Here is a 9284-nt window from a genome sequence, read left to right as displayed (position 1 = left end):
CGCACATTCATAGATTAAAAGAATTGTCTCGAACAGGTCAGACAGAAAAGTTTAGTTTTGCCTCAGATGGTAGTCTGCGCTTTAATGGTAGACTTGTGGTTCCTAATGTGATAGATTTGAAAGAAGTTATACTACAGGAAGCACATTGTAGTCGACACAGTATTCATCCAGGAATTCGAAAGATGTATCATACCTTAAGAGCTCATTATTGGTGGGAAGGTATGAAGAAAGATATTTCTCATCTTGTGGCTAAATGTTTAACGTGTCAACAAGTTAAAGGCGAGAGAATGAGACCTGGCGGAATGTTACATAGTCTTGAAGTGCCGTAGTGGAACTGGGAGTACATTGCTATGGATTTTGTGACACATCTACCTCGTTCCAATCGTGGTTGTGATGCGATTTGGGTGATTGTTGATAGATTGTCTAAATCCGCTCATTTTATTCCGTATGATCGTACATGTACTTATATGAAAATGGCGAAACTGTACATTGATCATATAGTGAGATTGCATGGTGTGTCAGTAACCATAATATCTGATCGTGATCCAAGGTTTGCTTCGAAGTTTTGGGGAAGTTTGCAATCAGCTTTGGGCTCAAAGTTGGCTATGAGCACCGCCTATCACCCACAGACAGATGGTCAGTTAGAAAGAACCATCCAGACTCTAGAGGATATGTTACGAGAAGTAGTGATGGATTTCAAAGGTGGTTGGCAAGAATCATTGTCGTTGGTTGAATTCTCTTACAATAATTTGTTTTCAGGCAACAATCGGTATGGCACCATTTGAAGCTTTGTATTGAAGAAAGTGCAGATCGCCGATATGTTGGGAAGATGTTGGAGAAAGAGAGATGTCAAAACCAGAATTTATTCAAGAGATGAAAGATAAAGTTGAATTGATCAGGAAAAGGATGAAAGCAGCCCAGGATCGTCAAGCCAGTTATGCAAATAAAAGGCGTAGACCTTTAGGGTTCCAAGTGAGCGATTATGTTTTCTTGAAAGTATCACCATTCCGGGGTACTATGAGATTTGGACATAAAGGGAAGTTAGTTCCGCGTTATATTGGTCCGTATATGATTGTTGAGAGGATTGGCACGTTGGCTTATCGTTTAGACTTGCCGCAGAGTTTGTCTTTGATACATAATGTGTTTCATGTATCTATGTTGTGGAAGTATGAGCCAGATCCGTCTCATATTTTGAATGTTGAGGATGTGGAGTTGGACAGTTCCCTTAGCTATGATGAACATCCAGTGCAAATTTTGGACCACAAGGATAGACAGCTCAGGAGCAAGACGATTCCACTAGTTTTGGTGCAATGGAGTAGGCATGGAAGAGAAGAATCTACGTGGGAATTAGAGGCAAAGATGCGACAAGAATGGCCTCATTTGTTTGAGAATGTAATGAATTACGTGATGTATTCTGAATTTCCTATGTATTATCAGACGTAAGGTTGTGGATATCAGTGTTGTGTTTGTTAGATTTCGAGGACGAAATCTTTCATTAGTGAGGGAGAATGTGAGGCCCAATAATAGGCCCAGCCCATTTTCAGATTTAATTTAATTAAACCCAACCCATTTTCCCCTAAATCTATCCCGTATCATCTCCATGATTTTTCCCATGAAACCATCTGCTCTTTCAAGCACCAAGCTCATCACCTTGCGCAGCGTCCCAGCGGCTAGATTTTTTGTGCAGTAGCTTAGCAATCTTCTTCCCTCATCCTATTAGCTACTTTCCTGCCATGAATCGGTAGAAATCAGTGCTCCATCTTTCACGTTCGAGCCGGCAGCTGCGTTTCATTCTTTGTCCGATTTGGTGAGCTTCTAGCTTCAATTTTTCTTGTTGATGTGAGTTTATTTAGCAAGGAATCAAAGCCTTTTATTTCCCCTGTTTTCAGCTGATTTCCAGCTAGGTTTCAGATCGTGAACAGTGTTTTCGGCGACATTTTCCGGCGAGCCATCTTTGCGAAATTACCGTTGTGCATTCTAGTTTCGTTTATTGAGGTATTAACTTGGAATTTCAGATTATTAAGGGTTAATAGGCTGCCCTGATTTCGAATTTTTAACCGAGCCGATTTATTTTGGTTTAGTCGTTTTGAATGCATAGTATTGAAGTGTATAGTGAATTTATATTGTAGGTTATATCGTTGGACGAGTTCATTCGATAGTCCTTAAGAATTTACCGTGGTATTGTAAGTTTATAATTGAGGTACGCTCAAACCTATATTATTATGACGCTTATATTGGCGTGTAAGAATATTCAGTGAATGTTGTTTGCTATTACGTGCTTTGAATGTTTATTCTGATTCATTCATGCATTAAATTGTATTGGCATAACATATTGAGCCTTGACTCCTTTGACGGCGATTTATGTTGATTCTGTTGAAATATATTGAGTCATCAGAGGGATGAGTGGGTTAGGATTAGCCACATTCCCAGATGACAGCTAGAGACGAGCGACTTAGCTACTCGCATTCCCGATGCTACGTGCATAGATGAGCGGCGATTTGATGCTGCATTCCTGGCACGATTGGCCACTGTTACTGTTGATGATGCTATTCGTTTGGACTCCATTTCATATCCGTTATTCCATTGTTACCATTCATGCATCGCATATCATTGCATTTACTTGGTATTATTACATGTTATTTATATACGTCGTGATTTTACTGGTTTGTCGTACTGGAGTCCGACCCCTGTTTTCTTTTTATGTTGTGGTTGTTTTTGATGCCATAGCAGGTCATTCCAGCGGATTTGACGAGCCTGGTGGAGCGTCAGCGAGTGGTACCCAGTAGTCAGTCGGTTTGTGTCAGAGTTCTCAGATATTTATATATATTATGCTGGTTTAATACATTTGCCAAGGAGATGCCCTGGGTAGCTGTATGGTGATATTTTTATGTTGTTTGGGATTTTAAATTGTGGTATGTCGTGTCTAGTCCTGGCCAGTGCGGCTGTAGGATGTTTGTGTGGTTGATTGTGAACTTGATGTTATTTTCGAGCGTATAATGTTATTGTTGTGTTTTGAAATTTTTGGGATGTTCTACTTACGAGGAGGTCATGCCGAAATTTCTGTAGGTCCAAATGAACGTTTTAAACTCGTTTTTGCTGTTTACACCATTTAATCCTAGTTGTTTGGTAATTAAATATTAATTAAGAGCACGGGCCCTCACAATGGGAGCCCTAACAGCTATAGACGAATTTTCAAGCTCAGAAAGGAGAACTTCAAAGTTGAAGTAACAGAGAAGGCCCAAAGTGCTATTATACTTTGCCTTGAGCCTACGAGAAGTGCCAAGGAGAAAACAGTTGCTGCTGCTATGTGGTTGAAGCTTGAAAACCTGTACACGACCAAGTCCTTGTCCAACTGCCTTTACATGGAACAACGCCTATACTCATTAAAGATTTGAGGAAAAAAATATTGGTAACCAGATTGATGAGTTCATAATGATCTTGAAAACATAGAAGTAAAACTGGAGGATGAAGATAAAGCCTTAATTCTCTTGAATGCTCTCTCAAAATTGTATGAAAATTTAAGGGATTCAATGTTGTATGGGAAGGACAATCTATCACACTTGAAGAAGTACAGTCTACCATCCAAGCCAAATAATTGCAGAGGAAACGAAGCAGTCAAGGGAACTCATCAGGAGAAATGCTTATGGCACGTGTTAGACCAGAGAAAAGAACTTAGAAGATAAATAAAGATAGATCAAAATCCAAGAGACAAACCAAGAATACTTCGCGAGCTCGAGCTCGGCCCGTTTATGTGGCTCGAGAGTTCGAGCTCGCCTCGTTTAATGTTCGCTTTTGTTTATATGGCTCGCAAGCTCCGAATAGCTTACTTGCGACTTTATTCGTTTACTTCCTTAATAATAAATAAATAAATAAAATATTATCCAAATCTTATGATGACATTGTCTCAATGACATATCTTGAAAAATTAATTAAATAATTATATATAATTAAGAGCGTTCATAGAATAATAATATAACTTTATAGGTTTGAATTAATAAAATTAGGCTTATCACTAATCAAAAAAATTGCAATACCAAATCTAAGTATGATTTATCAACCGTTTTCAGTAAATTAGTTGAAACTGATAAATTTTTTACAACTAAGATATTTTAGAATAAGTCCGTAGGGTTGGTCCTCCTCGGCAACAATAAGTCATGCAAGATAAAAGGCATTGGGAACATCACAATAAGAACACATGATGGTCAGGACTTTGTGCTTCGCCAAGTGAGGTATGTACCTGAACTAAAGCGAAACTTAATTTCTACTGGTACACTTGATTCGAATGGTTATACCTTTAAATTTGATAATGGCCTCTTAAAAGTTTCTAAAGGAACTTTAACTGTGATGAAAGGCATATGAAGACAAGCATTATATATCTTACTGGGAAGAACTATAGTATGTGGATCTTCAATAGTTCAAAAAAGCTATGTAATCTAAGGCTAAGTAATGTTAGTGAGAGAGGATAAGCATAATTAACTAAGCAAAACTATTTGTGTGGGGATAAAGTACAATACATAGATTTCAGTGAATATTATGCTTACGGAAATTTAAGAGAGCCAAATTAAGTTGAGCAAACACACTGCAAACATGCATTTTGAATATGCACAATCTGGTCTATTGGGCTCTCTGAAACAGTAACACATGGAGGGTGCATGTATTTTATCTCTATCATATATGATTTCTCTCCAAGAGCTTGGGTTTATATCCTTAAGACAAAAGATGAAGCCTTCATAGAATTCAAGGAGTAGCTATTAAAAAATGTAAACAAACTAGGAAGGAAACTAAAGTTTTTGAGGACTGATAACGGCCTGAAATATTTTTCAAAGTAGTTTCAAGAACTTTGTAGGTCACATGGAATTACAAGGCACAAAACTGTTGTTGGCACCCCACAACTAAATGGGATATTTGAAATACTAAACCCACTCTGTTAGAAAGGGTATAATGCTTCATTCTCAATGCTAAGTCACCGAAGACTTTTGAGGTGAAACAGTAACCACAACATGTCAATTAATCAACCATTTCCTCTCAAGTGCAATCAGTTTTAAGACTCCTGTGGAGATGTGAGTGGAGTTCCAGCCTATTATTCATTGTTTAAGAGTATTTGGGTGCATAGCTTATTCTCATGTTAAGCAAGAAAAACAAGAACCAAGTGCCTTGAAGTGCGCTTTTGTAGGACACCCCAAAGGAGTAAAAGGGTACAAAATGTGGAATATGGAATCCAATGATGTAAAACTGAGGCAGAAACTATATGCTAGCTAGAGATAGGCAAAGAAGAGAAACCAAACCCCTGAAAGACTAGGACATGCTGACTTGATCTGGTATGCTCTTATAATAACAGAACGGGTGGATACTTTTGATCCCTCATCATTTCATGAAGCCATGACTTGTGGAATGAGAAAAATGGCTGGAAGTAATTAATGAGGAGATAAAATCTCTCAACAAAAATCACACTTGGGAGCTGGTAACTAAAACAAAAGGGCAGAAGATTCTAGGAAGCAAATGGATTTATAAATTGAAGGAAATATAGACCCTAGAAAAAAGTTGAAGTACAAAGCAAAGCTAGTAGTCAAAGGGTGTACTTGCAAAGGGATGGAATTGACTTCAATGAGATCTATTCACTAGTAGAAAAACACTCCTCCATAAGATTAATGTTTGAACTAGTAGCTCAATTAGATTTGAATTAGAGCAACTAGATGTGAATACTGCATTCCTACATGGAGAGATTGAGGAGACTATTTATGCGGACCAGCCCTAAGGATTTACAACAAATGGAAACAAAAACAAGGTCCACCTCTTGAAGAGATCTTTGTATGGACTAAACAGAGCCCGAGACAATGGTATAAAAGGTTTGACGAATTCTCATGATGAAGATTGAATTCACAAGGAGCAACTTTGATGGCTGCGTATACTTGAAAAAGGATGGTGATCAAGTCAGGACCTTTTCCTACTCTATCTGTATGATATACTCATTTAAGGTTCCAGTAAGAAATAGATACATGTTATTAAGGATCAACTAAACACTGAGTTTGAAATAAATGACCCAGGAGAAGCAAAGAAAATTCTTGGGATGGAAATCAACATAAAAAGGGATAAAAAGGACTTTATTCCTTAACCAAGTGTAGCGTCCCAAATCTCGTCACGTAATCATACAACATTTGACATCATATGAATAAAATTTTCTTTTCAATGACGTAATAATATAATGCATATACGACAAAATAGTGCAATCATCACACTATCTGCATCAGTGTAGCAGAAACAGTATAATAAATACACATAACTCAATTAAGACAATAAGCTATATTGTCTCTATCTATTATTCACTACAGGACTGTTTGACTAGACACACTGATAGGATTGATTAACGTAGCAAGAGTGTTTAGAAAGGGGGTTGAATAAACACTCTCAATTAAAAATGATCTTTTCGAGTTTTGAGTTCAGTTTGGTGAGAAACTGATTCTCGGAATCTTGCTGGTCAATGACAATCAGTTAAACTAAAGTAGTTGCGGAAATTAACTGACTGAAAGATAGAATACAAAACTGAAATGAAATACACAAGGATTGTTTATGCATGTTCGGAGATTTCAATTACTCCTACGTCACCCCTTCTATCTCAAGGATAGGATTTTCACTAAAAGACTTTGATCAAATACAAGATTTGTACTGACCCACTTCAGTTTGGACTTATCACTGCCAAAAGCTGAAACTCTTAGTATTACAAAATGTTCTCAGTGCGTAACTGATCTTAGCACTATCGAATTTAAAGATTATTACAAAGTGCTAGTGAGCTCAAATTGTAGCCTTGACTGCTACGAATAAATCAAGTAAGGGTGAGCTAAGATTTTGACAGAGTAACAGCAAGCTTTGAATAGAGTGATCTGTGTGTTTTTTTAGCTGTTTTTCTGTAATATTTATAAGCTTCCCTTCCGACGGTAACTTGAGATATGTTTGAATCTTTGTATCCATTGATTGCCACTTCATCATTCCTTGGGCATTGTTTGCTTCATTTATTGTAATGCGGCGTCTTAATTGCTTTAGCCGAAATGCGTTGTTCTAAGCTGTATTGATTGAAGTGCGGCATTTCATATTCAGTTGCAATCTGCTATGTCTCTTTGTCGGTTGAATGTTCTTTCCCGAGACATGTTTAGTTGAAGGAAGCATACGGCTGAATATATCAACTGATCGGTTTCCAACTGATCAGTTTTCTTTATTAGATCTGCTGATTTCAGTTGTTAAGTCCAGTTGCTGAATATAATTGCGCGTATCAGTTGGTTGATCAGTTTGTCAAACTCCAGAATTTAGAGTTTGGTTCATATTTTGTCAAACGCCGGAATTTCGTTTCCAACAATTTCCCCCTTTATGGTGTTTGACAAAACTAAGTAAATAATAACTGATCGTCTGAACGCATTGTAGATAAAATAAGAGGTTGATCTTGATCATCTGAAAGCTGAATAATAATCCACACGAATACGAGATAGACTTGTAGAGATTTTTCTTCAACGAGAAGATTTCTTCTGTTGTTCTAGAATCTCTTTGATTTCTTCCCCCTTTTTGTCAAACAACTCCATCTTCAAGGATAATTTTCGAACATCTGTTGATAGAAAGTTGACAGAGTTGGATACGTTTTCAACAGCAGAGGTTAAAGCGATTTGAAGTACATCTATCTTTCTTGATACGAGTGTCTCCACAGCATCAACTCTTTTGCTGATAGAGTCTTGAGTCACTGAGAGACTCTTAACCAAACCTCTGTTCTTCTGAATATCATCCACTGTTCGAGAGAGAGATGTTAAAGCATCTTGAATTGTCGTCAGTTTCTGATAGTTGAATTTTTCAGAATGTTCCAGTTTCAGAGAATGCTCTAATTGAGTATGCTGAATCTTGTATACATGATTGATCATTTCATTCATATTCTGCTGAATTTCCTTAATTTCTTCAAGAACTTTATCAAGATCTGTAGAAAAATGAGGCGGAGACTGACAAGACGTTCCTGGTTCCGTTGAGACTTGATCAAAGACCACCATGGTCTTATCAGATATCATCGTTTCAGAAACAGTCTGTGCTGGAACATCTGTTTCAGTTACTGCCACTTGGACTGTAGGAGGTGAAGATTGATGATGATCAGCAAAGATACTTTCCTGCTGAATAGGAGAGACTGCAGGATCTTCAGTTGATTGATCATGAGCTGATGCATCTTCTTGAAAATCAGCTGAGACTTGAGCTGGCTCATCAGTTGGAAGTTTTTCAGCAGTAATCAACACAGCCTCCATATTTTCAGCAATCTGTTGATTTGGTGATGGGCTAGCCACCACTGTTTGATCCTCTATTTCAGAAACAACAGACTGAACTGGTACTTCTGTTGAGATAGGAACCTCTTGAGCGATTTGATCAGTTGAGTGATCAACTTCTTCAGAAATGGGTTCACTCATAAGAGATTCTTTCGCCACTGCTTGAATAATTTCATCAATGTTGGCAAAAGTCAGCTCAGCTTCAGAGTACATCTGATGTTCCACAGCAGATGATTGTGGCACATCCTGAACAGGTTTTTCAGCAACTGGTTGTGGAGATGGCTCTTTCTGCTGGGAGGAGAGTGTATCTTCTTTTGCTTTTGAACGGGAGGATTTTTCAGGAATAACCAATTCCTGATCATGTTCCCAAAATCTGATTTCCATTTGTAGGCCACTAAGATCTGTGTCCAGTTGGGTGAACACAGCTCTATCATAATAGGCAGTTGGACCTACGGGATTGTAGTTGGATTTCAGCTCTTCAACCATTTTAGTCAGCTTTTTGACTCGAATCTGATCAAAGAAATATTTTTGCCTCTCCAATGCCTGGGCAATAGTAGCAGCTTTGACTATTTTCAACACAATCGATTCAAGTTTAATAAATTTTTTCAGTTGGGATTTGCGCTTCAGCTCTTTGGCAAAAATCTCAGTCCTAAACTTCTTCCAACTATCAAAAGATTTTAGTTTCGATGTGGCAAATGCATTGACCTGTTCCCAAACCAGGTCAGTGTGAGTTTGGATGGCATTAGATGGCCTTGGCTCTTCAACTAGCTTGCCTTTTCCTTTTTCAGTAGTGAGAATGTGAGGAATATCCAAACCAGAGTGAGTGGTGTCCACTGGTTCCCTCAATATAACGCCTTTAGATCTGGCCGGAGGCAAAATGGTAGGGCGATTTACATGAGTCAAGGGAGCTCTTACTTTCGCGGGTGCCTTTTCTTCAGTAACTGAATCATCAGGTGGAACAACCTGCAAAAGTATAGCCTGAATAGGCTGTTGGGCAGC

The 9284-nt window shown here is 38.1% G+C and overlaps 1 long non-coding RNA gene across 1 annotated transcript; it reads left to right on the top strand.

Moving 5' to 3' along the window:
- Positions 1 to 1898: 1898 nt before the first annotated feature.
- Positions 1899 to 3138, top strand: LOC140970532 (uncharacterized). The gene is made up of 3 exons (XR_012174145.1): positions 1899 to 1995; positions 2130 to 2200; positions 2731 to 3138. It is a non-coding gene; the product is annotated as an uncharacterized lncRNA (long non-coding RNA).
- The last annotated feature ends 6146 nt before the right edge of the window (positions 3139 to 9284 follow it).

The sequence above is a fragment of the Primulina huaijiensis genome, unplaced genomic scaffold, assembly GCF_012295235.1.
Source record: "Primulina huaijiensis isolate GDHJ02 unplaced genomic scaffold, ASM1229523v2 scaffold6527, whole genome shotgun sequence".
In the NCBI taxonomy this organism is placed as follows: Eukaryota; Viridiplantae; Streptophyta; class Magnoliopsida; order Lamiales; family Gesneriaceae; genus Primulina; species Primulina huaijiensis.
This window is presented reverse-complemented; position numbering and strand designations above follow the sequence as displayed.